Source organism: Dendrobates tinctorius, unplaced genomic scaffold (genome assembly GCF_039654945.1).
Source record: "Dendrobates tinctorius isolate UK_male_01 unplaced genomic scaffold, ASM3965494v1 ptg000014l, whole genome shotgun sequence".
Classification (NCBI taxonomy): domain Eukaryota; kingdom Metazoa; phylum Chordata; class Amphibia; order Anura; family Dendrobatidae; genus Dendrobates; species Dendrobates tinctorius.
This window is the reverse complement of record NW_027361682.1, coordinates 25,836,570-25,853,230: the sequence shown is the minus strand read 5'-3', so window position 1 is coordinate 25,853,230 and position 16,661 is coordinate 25,836,570. Positions and strand designations below refer to the sequence as shown.

At 42.1% G+C, this 16,661-nt stretch overlaps 1 long non-coding RNA gene across 2 annotated transcripts in view; it reads left to right on the top strand.

Annotated features, from left to right (window-relative positions):
* The first annotated feature begins 2,970 nt into the window (after nt 1-2,970).
* The window catches only part of LOC141072855 (uncharacterized), a 164,405-nt gene continuing 150,714 nt past the window's right edge, over nt 2,971-16,661 (top strand). For both annotated transcript variants that reach the window (XR_012226881.1, XR_012226880.1), the window contains exons 1-2: nt 2,971-3,427; nt 13,013-13,175. This is a non-coding gene — a long non-coding RNA (uncharacterized lncRNA). The remainder of the gene's footprint in view (nt 3,428-13,012; nt 13,176-16,661) is intronic.

The window sequence follows — 16,661 nt, the reverse complement described above, 5'->3', positions numbered from 1 at the left end:
GCTATCACGGTACCAAACCACTTTTTTCGCTTTACTTCATGGGTGAAAGGACATCAGAAACGACTGCAAACAATTCAGCGGTTAGTGAGTCAACAGCTACAGGACAAAGAACATACGGGCCGTAAACCGATTCAAGAGATACCGCTCCGACCGAGTATTAGTCAGGGAGAAACGCCCTATGGGTAAACTAAGTGAGAGATAGGAAGTACAGCCTTACAAAGTCATCGAGTGAGTGTATGTTGACGGTCCGGTCTACAAGGTGCAGGTTGAGAATGGGGCATCCGCCCCTAGAGTGCTCCACAAAAATATGCTGGGGCCATGCCGGTCTGAGGCCCATTCTGTACCATTGCCGCCTGAAGGCGCTGCCCCACTTCCTAAACCTGTTTTGCCTGCTAATGAAATCAATGATGAATGGTGGACCAGCCCTGAGACCATGGGGGGTCCTCAGGCGCACAGAGAAGGTAATCTTCTGGATGTACCACTACCACCACGTGATGACGAATCCCGAAAAGAAACTACTACAACTTCTGCAGCAAGTGTTCCTCTGGAAGATAGTCAAGAGCTCTGGAGATCCCAGAGGTCTACTGCAGGGGTTCCACCAGTCCGATACGTAGAACAGTGTTCTCTGTTTTACCGATTTTGTTGCCTCCTCTATAGGTGCTGTTCCCGTTTTGCAAGTTTCTTCATTTGGATGATTTAGCAAATCCTGCTTTGAGCAGGGGGTTGGACCAGATGGCCCAGGAGGTCCCTTCCAACTCTACGATTCTATGATTCTATGATTTCACTGCAACCTTGATGCTGTGATGGCCGAGGACAACCATCTTTAAGTAGGGAGGCATGGAAGGGGCTGACATTTCTATGGACCACAGAGACATGCTGCCCCTTTAAGAGACAGCACCCCCTTGGCTGATTCGATGGTACATTCGATTCTACCCTTCAAAAGACTGCTTTTGTTTGCTCTTCCAGCTATGGAGAGGGGAAGGGCTGTTTACCGTGAGTGTTAACCCTGTGTGCGCACATGTTTAGGGCTTAGGATAGGCTGCAATAGACAGAGCACGGTAGCCGTGCGGCCAAAGTAGCAGCGGCCAGTCAGGCTATAGTTAGAGCAGCAGCATACTGTACTTTACTGTATTGTTTTGCCTTTTAAAAGAATACACTGATCTGTAATAGTTGGTGCACCGTGCCATTTGTACGGCCCAGCTAGAGAATATCACTTTTGTATATTGTTCTGTGTCATTGCATACCCCTGTTTACACTTTCCTAACACTGCATTCCTTGCCTGTAAATAAATTAACCCTTTGTTGTTTGCACCTCATCTTGTGTACCGTAGTCTCCCTGCATTGTGGTGGTCCCCCGGCCATCGCTTCATATACCAGGAGGTAGGTGTTTCTCAAGTCTCCCATCCAGTGGTCACAGATTACTGATGTCACCACTGGTCCAGGTACTGCCATGTTATACAACATTTCCCTGGAATGTTGCTGTAGTGGAAAAATTTGCTAGCCATGGCCTTGATTGGCAAAATGAGATGTTAGACAATGATGCCATGTGTGAAAGACCACCCCATTTATAAAGGCTATCCACACCTGGTCGTGGTCAAACAAATTATTCAAAAATGACATGAGATGTGAATCCATCCTAAATGTATGATAACTTATTTTCCACTAGGTTACATGAGATAACGATCTGCATGGCTGCTTGGTTTCATCAGATAAACTGTCATGGGAGAAAGGCATTATGGATGATGTCCAACGATGACCTTGTTCTTGGCAAGAGGAGATCAAAGAACTGTTCTTTCCTAGTCAGCCTTGCATCATCTATTCTGCCCCAAAGAAGAGGTATAATGTAAGTTAAAGAGAGGAGCTTGAAATGGGATTTAGGGCTTTTTCTAACTAGGGTTCAAGAGGGCTAAATGTAAAAAACATCTACTGCAACATATCAGCTTTATAACTGGCAACCTTGTAACATGGAGCTCTATTTAGGGTTAACTGGTGGATTGTGTATCCTCGAAGGGTAACAGAGAAAACAATGAGTTTAGACCGTTTCATGCCCTCTAGAATGGGGTCCTGGTTGTCCATCTATAAGCTATGGACAGGTAGGAGCTAAAGTGATTGCACTAGCAGTTTTCCAAAAGCTTTAATACATTTTCAAAAAAACTGTTATAAGTTTCGTCCTGACTTCCAGAAATTCAATCACAGCAGGGTCAATTAGTTCCACCCATTGTATGATATTGGTCAGAGTTAAGTCCTTCTGCACCTGCATCAGGTGAAACCAGATAAAGCGAAGCTCTCACTTCAATATAAGAGCAAAACCCGCAGATTAGTTAAAAAAGTTTAATTTACGAATCCACTGGACTGGACATCTGTCATCAGACATCTAATATGTGACTACTGAAAAAAAGTAACCCTTTAATTATTCTCCTTGTTTTCCTTCCCTTCCTACTTGTTATCAGTCTCTTTGAAGACGAGTGGAACGGACAGGTATATGTGTAGGCCCATTGTTCCCAGGTTACGGGGAGAACATTGATGACCTCTCCCCCTTTCTCTTCTCGCTTAATAGTTCCCGTCTCCTTCTTCTAAAAAGTCTGGGCATACAAAAGGGCCCCAGGAATTATACATTTTGTAGCCAAAAAGAGTGCGCCATCCAAAATTAAGAAAAAAAAAAAACAAAGAAAAATAAAACATGTCTTGTGAGCACTTGACTGAAGATACTTGGAGAGTAGCTAAGTTATTTTTTATGGTTTAGGAAAAAAGAAAAGCTGGTATGATCAGTGGCCTACAGAGAGGTGAGACGGTAGAGAACAATTGTCATGTTGTTTCCGAGCGTCTTGCTCTTATGAATGGAGCTTAAGAAAAGATATCCTTGGCCACTTGTTAATAGCACACATCTTCTCCCAGGTCTTGCTCTATATAATGTTGTCTTATGAAATAGGGGCACTAAGACAAGGCACAATGCACTATATAAGATCTCAAGTCTCTGGCTTCTTCTTCTCACTCTGTGGGAATCCGGATAAGCTGCCACATCGTTCTGAAGGAGGGTCAATATCTTATCCCAATGGTCCCTTATGGATTTCACCAAGCCAAGGTTCATAAAATGCGCTAAAAAATTACTGGAATTTTGAAAAAGTTTGCTATTCTTTTAGGAGGAAATCATCGGAAAAATGTTTTTTCTTTTGGAAGGACCACTTGGGCCACAAGACATATTTGATCATTCCAAAGCATGGTCAACTTCTTACTCCCAAACTGGGAAAGCATTACAAAAAAGTAATGTATTCTAACAAGAATTTCACCAAGCGATGGTTCTAAAATAAGCTAAAAAATTATTGGAATTTTTTTGGAAAAAGTTTAGTTTTTATTTTGGAATGACAAAGAATCATGTTCAGAGACTTTTTTTTCCACATCTGGTGTGGAGTAATGCGATGCTGAATCAGGTAAGGTTGGGTCAGATGTGCTAGCGCCCTTCATTATGAAATATTAAATGTACAATCAATATGATTTTTCTGAGTTTCTGCAAATGTATTGTTCCTCCCTAGGGGTGCTAATATAATATATTTTAGAATATTTATGAACTCTCCTGATTTTGTGCAAGAATCTCTTGAAAAATAGTCTTTTCTTCAGGATCCTCGGCAGCACATGCAAAATCTGTGTTGCGGATATTGACCACTTTGTAGAAAAGAACACTTCTCCTCTGATGATCTATACTCATATAGATCAGCACCAGGAGATCAAAAGATATGGAAACAGATGCTTGTAGATCTCATGTTACTTCCCGGAAGGTAGCGGAGGTGGCATTGATAATAGGTGTGGTCCTTGATGGTAATATTAATAGACCATTCTCTGGCTAAGGGCTCATGCACTTGACCAATTTTCTAATTTTCTTGTACGGGGGTTATTCTATGTTTGAGGGATAGCACACATATTTATGATATTCTATGAAGCTGTGCATATGTCTGATTTTTTCCTTGGACCATGATGAGATCTGCAGGAAAAATCAGACATATTGGATTTTGATTTTGAGGGGTCGGATCAAAATTGGCAATGCAAGTCTATAGGTCCGAATAATCTGATTGCTATCCTCGGTTGGAAAGAAAACGGTGTTGTGACCCTACCCTAATAATAGGGTCCTATCGGGTTCACATAGTTTATGGAGACATTCCTAGGCAGGAATTTTTTTATAGCAACACTTTCTGGCTGACATTATGTAGGACCCATATGTAGCTGACACTGCTATTTGGTGTACTTTTTTGACACTGCTGTCTGGTGCACTGCAATTTTTTTTATAGCAACACTCTCTGACTGCCACACTTATGAGAGTCCTCATATGTGCCTGGTGTTATTACTGGGTACACCTGTTGTCCGGCACTCTCTCTGTGGCACTCTTATAGGGGTCACCATATTTAGCTAGCACTGTCTTGCTTGAGCAGTTTATGGGGGCCTTGTCTGCCTAAGAAGACAATCTGGAATTATTAGCAATGCGATGGAATGTTTTATAGGGGCGAAACCAGTAAGCGGGGGTGGGACTTGTAAATAAAAACTTTTCTGCATGTTGTTTGTAAATTAAATTACTTCTAAAACCTATACAAAACATGTCATCATTATTTAAAGTGAAATAGAAATTTCTGGTGTTTAGTTGGTTGGAGAACTTAGGTCCAAAAACTGGTCGAAAGTTCCTCAGCAAACTAAACACTAGAAATACCTCTATGTATCTGTACCTATATTACAGATACATAGCAGGACCAGGAGTCTCACTCACATCATATCAGGGATCTTCTAGCTGAAGTTTCATGATTGCCCTGATTCTCTGTTCAGCCTCATCATTAGGAACCACAAGTGGCCAACCCATAATAAATAGGTTGGCAAGTGCAGATGTGGGAGACGTAAACCGGACACATAAATCAAATGCTGATGTTCCAACTACATCTCTCCATAGAAAGCTGCAGCAGACCTGGAACAATATTGGACTAGGAGCCATGACGCTGCCAGCTATGACACATCGTGATTCAGAAACCCGTCTTGGTTTTACAGGCAGGTGACCGTTAACCACTTATTATCTGCTGGAGCTGAGGCAGGGAAAAGTAAGGCACTATCCGCTGTATAACATCCTGTGGTACGTGATTCATGATGAACCAGTGTCGGATTAATTTGTGGCACTGACACTTATTTTTAGCTTGTTTTTCTCCACTGATGGTTGCTTGGCAAGAGTTTAGAGCAACTTTTTTTCAGGTGTTTAACATTTCACCACCGCACAGTTACTTGCAATTTTATCTTCACTTTTTCACATTAAAAGGCAGAAATAGGAGTAATATTATACATGGGAAATTCAAAATCATCAGCTTCAGTTAATTTTTCACCAAAATTTGATTTGCAGCGTATTTACTCTCCGAAAACCTCAAGTACTGCAAAGTCTGCATTTGCCCTGAAAACACGAGTGTCCTAAGACTGTATGGATGACTTTTGAAGCTCTATGGCTAAATTGTGAGCTGCGACGTCCTCTCACTATCCAGATTCACCAAAAAATGGTAGCTGCATTCCCTGCCTCTGCTTTTGTACATGATATGATACTCCCTCCTGATTAGCTGTGCTTAGTGTTGAGCGATACCTTCCGATATCGGGAAATATCGGATCGGATTGGATCGGACCGATACCCAAAAAGTATCGGGTATCGCCGATTCCGATACTGGAAACCCATGCAAGTCAATGGGGCACAAATATCGGAATGAAAATAAACCCTTTCTTTCCTTGCACATCCAGTTCGGGAGGGGGAAGAGTGTGGGCGGTGCGTGGGTGGACACTGTGCATGTCTGTGTGTGCGGGCGGGGTCTGTACGGGCCTCTTGGGGGTCTGTGCGGGCCTGCCGGGGGTCTGTGCGGGCCTGCCGGGGGTCTGTGCGGCCTGCCGGGGGTCTGTGCGGGCCTGCCGGGGGTCTGTGCGGGCCTGCCGGGGGACTGTGCGGGCTGCCGGGGGTCTGTGCGGGCCTGCCGTGGGTCTGTGCGGGCTGCCGGGGGTTGTGTGTGTGTGCAGGCATCGTCTGATGGGACTACTACTGTCCCATCATTGGCTAATGTGTCAATCACTATTCATTGTATGTCTGTAGCATGTTTTATGTATGTTGTATGTATGTAGCATGTAGAATCATAGAATCATAGAATCGTAGAGTTGGAAGGGACCTCCTGGGCCATCTGGTCCAACCCCCTGCTCAAAGCAGGATTCGCTAAATCATCCCAGTCAGATGTCTGTCCAGCCTCTGTTTGAAGACTTCCATTGAAGGAGAACTCACCACTTCTCGTGGCAGCCTGTTCCACTCATTGATCACTCTAACTGTCAAAAAGTTTTTTCTAATATCTAATCTGTGTCTCCTCCCATTCAGTTTCATCCCATTGCTTCTAGTCTTTCCTTGTGCAAATGAGAATAAAGTTGATCCTTCTACAATGTGACAGCCCTTTAGATATTTGAAGACAGCTATTAAGTCTCCTCTCAGTCTTCTCTTTTGCAAACTAAACATTCCCAAATCCAGCAACCTTTCCTCATAAGACAGGGTTTGCAGACCGGTCACCATTCTGGTCGCTCTTTTCTGAACTTGCTCCAGTTTGTTGATGTCTTTTTTAAAATGTGGTGCCCAAAACTGGACACAATATTCCAGATGAGGTCTGACCAAAGAGGAGTAGAGGGAAATAATGACTTCACGTGATCTAGACTGTATGCTTCTGTTAATACATCCTAGAATTGCATTTGCCTTTTTTGCTGCTGCATCACACTGTTGACTCATATTCAGTCTGTGATCTATTAGTATACCCAAGTCTTTTTCACATGTGCTGTCACTTAGCCCTATTCCTCCCATTCTATATATGCTTTTTCCATTTTTATTGCCCAGATGTAGTACTTTGCATTTCTCCCTGTTAAAAACCATTCTGTTAGTTGCTGCCCACTTCTCCAGTTTATTTAAATCTTTTTGAATCCTCTCTCTCTCTTCTCTAGTATTAGCTATCCCTCCTAGCTTTGTGTCATCAGCAAATTTAATCAGTTTACCCTCAATTCCTTCATCTAAATCGTTGATAAAGATGTTGAACAATACAGGGCCCAGGACAGAGCCCTGTGGTACCCCACTTGAGACATTCTTCCAACTGGATGTGCAGCCATTTACGACCACTCTTTGGGTCCGATCACTAAGCCAGTTATGAATCCACCTAACAGTTGCCTTGTCCATTCCATACTTAATCATTTTTTCAATAAGGATTGTATGAGAGACTTTGTCAAATGCTTTGCTGAAGTCAAGATATACTATATCTACAGCATTTCCTTGATCCACCCAATCAGTGATACCGTCATAGAAGGAAATTAAGTTAGTCTGACATGACTTATTAGTTACAAACCCATGCTGACTCTGTTTAATCACTTCATTCTTATCCAGGTATTGACATACATGTTGTTTAATAATTTGTTCAAAGATCTTTCCTGGTATAGAAGTCAGACTCACCGGCCTATAGTTACCTGGGTCCACCTTCTTCCCCTTTTTGAAGATAGGAACAACATTTGCTCTTCTCCAGTCTTCTGGCACTTCTCCTGTTCTCCAAGAATTTTCAAAGATTATAGAGAGGGGTTCAAAAATTTCTTCTGCTATCTCCTTCAGTAGTCTGGGGTGTAATTCATCTGGACCTGGAGACTTGAATTCATTTAGGCTAGCTAAGTGTTTCCTCACTATCTTTCTGTTTATAGATATCCTGGATTCTTCTATTCCCTTAATAGGACAGTGAATAACAGTTGATGTTACATTTCCTTTCTGAGAGAAAACAGATGCAAAATAGGAATTTAAAAGTTCAGCCTTCTCAACATCCTGTCTTACCATTTCATCATTTTCATCCTGTAAAAATCCTATAGCATCTTTGACTTTTCTTTTACTTTTGACATATCCCCAAAATCCTTTATTATTGCTTTTGACATCTCTTGCAAGCCTCAATTCATTTTCAGCTTTAGTAATCTGATTTGTGCCCTGCAGGTTCTGCAGACAGCATTATATTCTTCTTTAGATATGCCTCCCTCTTTCCATTTTATAAACATTTTTTTCTTCCTTTTTAGCATGTGCTTAAGTTCTGTGTTCATCCATCCTGGTTTCCTTAACTGCTTCCTATTCTTCCCTCTTTTCGGAATTGTTAACAACTGTGCTTTGAGAATTTCATTTTTCAAGATTTCCCATCCTTCCTGGACATTTTTGTCTTTAAGGATATCCAGCCATTGGATCCCTCCAATTCTCTTTCTGAATCCCTTGAAATCTGCCTTTCTGAAATCTAACCTTGACGTCTGAGTCTTCACAGGTCTTCCGCCTCGTTATCCAAAATTCTAAAATAGCATGGTCGCTACCTCCTAGGGTCCCAGCCACTTTTACCTCCTCAACCATTTCCTCCCTGTTTATAAGGATTAGATCCAAGGTAGCAGTTCCCCTTGTTTTCTCCCTTACCTTTTGGAAGATAAAGTTGTCAGCAAGAGAGGATAAGAATTTCCTTGACCTGTTAGTTTTGCCTGAGAGAGATTCCCAACAAATGTCTGGATAGTTGAAATCTCCCATGACAACTATGTCATATTTTTTGGAGAACTTGGCCATTTGATGCATAAAGAGTTCATCCATATCTTCAGCTTGCACAGGCGGCCTGTAGTAAATGCCTACAATGGTGTCCTTTCCATTGTTCTGTCCTTGTATTCTTACCCAAACAGTTTCCACAGAACTCCCAGTCTCTGAAGCTTCAATCTCTGTGCAGATATACGCGTTTCTAACATACAATGCGACACCCCCTCCTCGTTTATCAAGTCTGTTTCTTGCAAATAAGTTGTATCCTTCTAGTCTTGTATTCCAATCATGTGTATTGTCCCACCAAGTTTCAGTGATTCCAATGACATCATATTTCTTTTCCTGTGTTAGTAGTTCCAATTCTCCTTGTTTGTTGCCCATGCTTTGTGCATTAGTATAGAAACATTTCAGTTTGTGATTGGTTTCTCTTTCTCCAATATTTTTATTAATTAGATTCTTTCGTCTTTGTTCTTCCTTTCCACTTCTAATAGCAGAGTTCTCAATAGCATTTGTCAGGTGTATGGCTTTTTCTGGTCTTTTGCTTCCCTTCCCATGTTGTTCTAGTTTAAAGCTCTCCTTACAAGTGTAGCAAGGCGACTTCCAAATACATGCTTACCAGTCTTCGTAAGGTGCACCCCATCTCTAGCAACTAGTCCATCGTATAAGTAGTTCACTCCGTGATCCAGAAATCCAAATCGCTGCTGACGGCACCATCGACGTAGCCAGTTGTTCACCTGCAGAATCTTATTCCACCTCCTTGTTCCATGGCCATCCACTGGGAGGATGGAAGAGAAGACCACCTGCGCTCCCAGTTCTTTCACTTTCTTGCCTAAGTCTTCAAAGTCTCTGCAGATGGTTTCCAGGTCGTTTCTTGCAGTGTCATTTGTCCCCACATGTAGTAGCAGGAATGGGTAGTCATCTGTAGGTCTGAAGAGCCCTGATATCCTGTCAGACACATCTTTAATTTTTGCACCTGGAAGACAACACATTTCTCTTGAAGTTATATCCGGTCTGCAGATAGCGGCCTCAGTTCCTCTCAACAGGGAATCCCCCATGACCACCACTCTCCGTTTCTTCTTCACAACATTTTTCTTTCTCCATCCAGGAGGACTCTGAAGGCGTACAAGGTTGCTGCTTGTTGGCAAAGTCTTATCCTGATGTATTTCTTCATTGTTTTCCTGCGTGAGAGCCTGGTACTGGTTTCTGAGCAGTATGGGTGCTGACTGCCTCCTGATCCTCCTGCTTCTCTGGGTCACATGTCTCCATTCCTCTGTTTCTTCAGGTGCACTTCGAATTTCTTCTCTTTCTGTAACATGAAGAGATAATTCTGCTCTGTCCAAGAACTCTTCACCTTCCTTAATGATCTTCAACGTAGCTAACCTCTCTTCGAGATTTTGCAACTTTTCCTCCAACAGGGACACAAGCTTGCATTTGTGGCATGTGAAGTTTGGCTTTTCCACTGGTAAGTCTGTGAACATGTAGCAAGAAATGCAGCTCACCAAATGGCTCCTGGCCTCTTCCATCTTGAGATTTCTTAAAAACGATGAAAGATGAGCCCAAATTTTTCCGATTTCCTCTTTTCAGCTGCAACGGCCAAAACCCAGTGATTGTTGAGCTCGCGGAGACTCTTCACTTATCCCAGAAGGCACTGGGAATATGCAAATGATCTCCTCAAGACTCTTCCCCTGGTTTTCCGATTTCCTCTTTTCAGCTGCAACGGCCAAAACCCAGTGATTGTTGAGCTCGCGGAGACTCTTCACTTATCCCAGAAGGCACTGGGAATATGCAAATGATCTCCTCAAGACTCTTCCCCTGGTTTTCCGATTTCCTCTTTTCAGCTGCAACGGCCAAAACCCAGTGATTGTTGAGCTCGCGGAGACTCTTCACTTATCCCAGAAGGCACTGGGAATATGCAAATGATCTCCTCAAGACTCTTCCCCTGGTTTTCCGATTTCCTCTTTTCAGCTGCAACGGCCAAAACCCAGTGATTGTTGAGCTCGCGGAGACTCTTCACTTATCCCAGAAGGCACTGGGATGTATGTAGTATGTACTATGTATGTATGTATGTTGTATGAATGTAGTATATATGTAGTATGTTGTATGAATGTAGTATATATGAAGTATGTATGTAGTATGTAGTATGTATGTTGTATGAATGTAGTATATATGTAGTATGTATGTATGTTGTATGAATGTAGTATATATGTAGTATGTATGTTGTATGAATGTAGTATATATGAAGTATGTATGTATGTTGTATGAATGTAATATATATGTAGTATGTATGTAGTATGTATGTATGTATGTTGTATGAATGTAGTATATATGTAGTATGTATGTATGTTGTATGAATGTAGTATGTATGTAGTATGTATGTATGTTGTATGAATGTTGTATATATGTAGTATGTATGTAGTATTTATGTAGTATGTATGTAGTATGTATGTTTTTGGTTTTTTTTTTACATTCAACACATTAGCCGGACGATGGGACTACTGTACTACTGTCCCATCATTGGCTAATGTGTCAATCACTGTCATTGTAGCAGCCATAGCCCGATGGGACTTGTAGTCCCATCGGACGATGCCTGCACACACACACAACCCCCGGCAGGCCCGCACAGACCCCCGGCAGCCCACACAGACCCCCGGCAGGCCCGTACAGTCCCCCGGCAGGCCCGCACAGACCCCCAGCAGCCCGCACAGACCCCCGGCAGGCCCTCACAGACCACGCATCATGATGACATCATTTCAGCAGCCAATCACAGCCATGCCATTAGTTAACATGGCTAACACAACTGGCTCATTGTATTATGGGAACTTCCGATTCCGGTATTTGATATTGTAAAAATATTGGTACTCGGTATCGGAATTCTGATACAGCGAATATCGGCCGATACCCGATATTTGCAGTATCGGAATGCTCAACACTAGCTGTGCTATATCATGTGTTTTGATTGCTGCAAGGCATTATGGGGAAGCCAATGTGGCAACAGCTAAGGTAATGTACACCTTTTCTGGCTCAGGCAATCTTCTGCTTTTTGAAAAATGGTGGTGGGAATCAATCCACAAATTGTGCAAACTCGCGGTCCGACATTTTTTTAAAAATACATCAATTTTATTTTTATCGAATCGATGAGCTTATCTATTTTGTATACTAATATCTCTACACTCAATGTGTTTTACCTAAAAATTGTGTCCCCGTTTATGGAACAGATTATCCTTTGGTAATTTATACCTTGTGTACACCCCAATCTGCTACTCAGAGAAGGAAAATCTGTTTGTATGTTGAAAGGAAAAATAAAAATAATAATTTGTCTTGCATGGATTCATAATTTGGCACCCATGGCCCTCTAAAGATCCAAATTAGAGATGAATTAATCGATTTGATAAATCAGAGTTCTGTTGAATGTTTAGGAATTTACTTAATTCAAAACATATGCAATTCACTTTACTCTAATTGTGTTAAATGACCATTTTGCAAATTTTAAAACAAAATCCAGAGAAAGTTCACATGACTTGAAGCAGCCTTCCTCATAGTGCCTTACAGCTATCATGTCACTTGGTATAGAGAAGCAAGTCAAGGGACTTTCATGACCTGTATAAAAGTAGAGGCAGAGAATGCAGCAGCTATATTGTGGTAAAACTGGATAATGAGAGGACGTCATGGCCCACAGCTTAGCCAAAGAGATAGGGAGAGAAAAACAGAAAAAGACTGAATAAACTGTACAGATAATGTGTGATAACACAGCAGAGAATAGGAATAGTGTGTGAGAAAAAAAAATTTAATAGATAGGGAGTGTGGGATTGGTGAGTCACTGTGTCTGTAAGGCAGGAGAGCCACTGTGTTTCAGTGTTTGTGAGGCACGCCATTGTAATTATAGTGCTGCTGCAATTCAATCATACATACAGTACTTGTATTTTTGGGCAATTTAAGTCTTTAGAGTACATTTGATTTGTAGCAAATTGATTGGCTATGATTAGAACTTGCCTCCAAAATTTGGCAATGCTGGTGAACTCGAATTTCAAACAATTTGATGATCACTACAACTACACCTTTGAGTGTTCCTCCGTGGAGGCATTTGGAACTTTTTTTCTCTTGAATACTAAAACATTGTGATTAAACACATGCCATACCCTAGAGATACTTCTCTAGAAAACAGTGCTTCATGGAGGCACCACGCAACAGCCATGAATGCCTATGGGTCCTTTATGCAGACTCATGAAAAACTCTGTGTCTTCTTCAAGGGTCTTTGCACACAGCTTTGATGTGTCCATGAGTTCTTCAGCTTTTGCCATTTGCGCTGTGTTTCTCTGAACACATGCCCTATTTTCCTTGTGTGTATGTACCTATTGGGTGACCATTATAAAGCCCAGAAAGCTTCAGTATAAGGGACCTCTTTCCCAACTATTCAATTCCACATAAATTGGTGTTTATTTATATTTCTTTTTTACAGTACTGAAAAACATTTCTAGAAACTGCTCGGGAGCGAGCCAAATCAGCTCCTTCTCTGAAGAAGAACCCCTAGAAGCTTTGATGCCAGCCCAACTTTCCTTCCTGTGCTGCTTGTTTTGCCAAGGCTTTGACTTTTTACTTTTGTTCTTATTTATTTAGATAAGGTAAGTTACTGGCACTGGTACACCAACACATGGAAATCAATTGAGGTCTTGTCGAAATATAACTCGAAACTAAGGAAATGGTGAAAAAGAGGTTTTCCGGGAACGTGTTACATGGTTCCCTTAGCTCGGCATATCTAGAAATAAAAAAAAATGGTGTGGTAACAACTTGTACTTGATGTTTTTCAACATAACCAAATAAAAGTTTATTAATTTCAATACCCTTGGAGCTTCCAAGCAACTTGTGGATGGCATCCAACTTACCTTGCAGGCTTGGTCCTTAGAGGCGACCTTCTATTCAATATGTATTCTACTACTAAAGTGTTAGACCTGTACTTGGCAAGAAGCATGCCGCTGAATTTTTATTTCTAGGCCCATGCCCATTTCCGGCAGGCCTTGCAATATTCAAGCCATGTTCCCGCATTCTGAATGTGCCTTTGGATTCAGGGGTTCAGCATGATGCTGTTAAGTTCACCTTCTAAGGCAATTCTATCCAGGCTCAGATCGGAGAAGAGATATAGACCTTGGGCCCAGCACAACACATGTAGGACACTGTTCTCATTTAATGTACAGACACAAGGGTGTGTCCAAATGGGCCTTAAAAGCCCTAGGAGGATGATGTCATGGACGCATGCTGAGCTACTTGTAAAACCCTATGTGGAGCACAGCAGAGAGCAGTAGCCATAAGGGAAGGAGGTAGAGCCCTGCCAGACTAAGACAGGTGTGTAACAGATGGTAAAATCTGAGAGGGCACTGTATTCCAAATAATTTTGTGAGGCTTTGTCAGCTCTACCAGAAGCTTGGGAGGTCTCATCTTCATTTTGGGAGCCTCCCGGATGTTTAAGTACGACATTAGCAATGCTAGAAGAGGAGGATGGATTCTGACAACCTTCACGTCTTTATATAGGTAAAATGGGCAAAATTGTCAGTCTTGGAAACAAAAATAAAAATCTTTGGCTCTCATGGACCTTTTGTGAAGATGCATTATAAATGTCTAAAATCTTATCCCAGTAGAATAAATGGCTGAAGAAACTGTCTTGACCTTTGCGCTGCAAATTGCAATGTTGAATCTCCCCAGGAGAAATATCTATGTTCTTCTCCCACCGTGTCATTATAAAAATGACTAACTGCTTGTTAGCGAAACATTTTCGGTGTTCCAGTCAGTAAGTACATCTCAAACCCGAAAAAACAAGGAAGAAACAACATGACAGAGTTCTGGAAGATCTCAGTAGAAAGTAAATGCTGCTGAGTCTTATTATTGGCAAAGATGGGGTATAAAAAAAGCATTTCTACCAACATATTTTTGTAAAATACTAAAAACGTTAAAATATATCTGCATTGACAGGTTACTGTCCTACTCCTGACATAGGTCCGCTGGGTTGAGGTTGGTTTGGCATGAGAGGACAACCACACCCTTGGCAGGATAGGTCCTGAAGGATACTGCAGCATAAATGGAAAACCTAAGCTGACTGATGTTAGCAAAAGGTGAAGGACACATTGTCTTCTGAGAGAACTAGAATAAGGAGTGAAAATATACAATCTGGATTAAAGAATCAAGCAAAACAGAGATAATTTACATTATGCAAATGGATAGGTCATTGGTGAAACACTCTTATATGTTGCCAGACCAATCAGACAAGTTTTCCATGACTTTGATTTGGGTCTTGGCTACTAATTTCCTGGATAATGTTGGTGAAACCAAATAAACATGTAGTGAAGCAAGTGGTGGCTGTTATCTCTGGAGGTCTCATACTCTTTTAGTTGGGTCAGGTTGAACTAGACTGTAATTCCACGTCCACGTGTTGTGGCAAACTATTGGACAATTATGCACACAAATGGTGTTACCTTCTAAATCGTACAGCTTCTATCTAGGCTGAGGTTGGCCACCCATTTTTACTAACTTTTAGTTTAATTTTTTGGCTGACAGCAATTATTATCAAACCCCCTCTATATACGTGCACACTCATTCCAGCTTTGGCTACTTTCACACATCAGGTTTTCGGCGTCAGGCGCGATCCGGCGTCGTGCCGGAATGCCGGATCCGGCAAATGTTTTGTAAAACCTGATGTGCCGGATCCGGTTTTCTGCCGGATCCGTCTTGTTCTTGACAGACAAAACCGGATCCATCTCATCCGGTTCATCCGTTTTTCTATCCGTTTTTTCGACGGATTACGCCGGATCCGGTTTTTAAAATTGACCCTTGTGGCCCCTCAAGGCAGAGTACACTGGCAGGATGACAGAGTGTGAAAGATTTGTGCCCTAACCAAACTTGTGTACCTTCTGGACCAACAGTATATACCTTTGCCAACCAAAGTTGGCTATCTTGTCATGGTCTTACTATTTTTAGCTTTAGGCCACAGGTGTGTACCTGGTTGTGTTTTATGCAAAGTATTTCACCTTTTAACAAAAGTTGTGTACATTGTTAGGAAATCACCAACAATAAACACAACTTTTTAGGTGAAATACTTTGCTTCAAACACAACCAGGAACACAACTGTGGCAAAAAGCTAAAATTTACCCACAGTTATATACCTGGTTTTGAATACCTTTTTACCTTTGAAATACCCTGTATTTAACCTTTTTTTAAAACATAGTTCGCCGCAGAAAGAAAAGACAGACAACCATTGTGAAACGATAATTTAACTTTTATTTAAAATTTTTTTTTTTAAATTTTTTAAAGTGCAAAAAACTTTTTTAATAAAGGTTTTAAACCCAATGGGCATTTTTATTAAAAAACACACATTACAATTCTGTGTATTGTGGGGTGGAAATACTGCTGGAGGGGCTGCGGGACACTTCGACACTGGGTGTGTGGAGAGAGGACTGGGATCGTGGTGGGGAAGGAACAGTTAGAGGTGAAGGTGTGGAAAAAACTACAGAATGGGTGGACATGTGGGAAGCAGAAGAGGTGGTGGGTGGTGGAGTGGAGGGTTGGGCAGGGACTGTAGGAGCAGATGATGTTGATGGAAAGTTGTATGGGGAAGGAGTTTGGTACGGGGAAGGAGTTTGGTACGGGGAAGGAGTTTGGTACGGGGCAGGTTGCTGGAAGTGGGGAGATGACTGGTACTGGGGAGGTTGCTGGTACTGGTGAGGTTGCTGGTACTGGGCAGGTTGCTGGTATGTAGTAGGAGGGGGAGGATGAAAAGTGGCTGGAGGGGGTGCAGATGTAATAGGAGGGGGAGGATGGAAAGTGGCTGGAGGGGGTGCAGGTGGAGGAACTACAGTGGTGGGAGGTGGAGGTTGGGAGGTAACCTGCTGTAGAGCACCGTGGCACGAATGCATTACATGCATCTGCTGGGCAGGAGAGAGCGTTTCCATGCGCTCCACAACAGACCTGAAAAAGGTGTGGTTTGGCGAAGATCTTGCTTCTGAATGCATGGTTTGCAGAAGTGTCTTCACCTCCAGAATGCTGGAGTTGATCTGCTGAAAGCCTGCGGAGATTTGCTCTGACAAGACTTTGAGACAGTTCTGGAAAGATGCATTCAGATG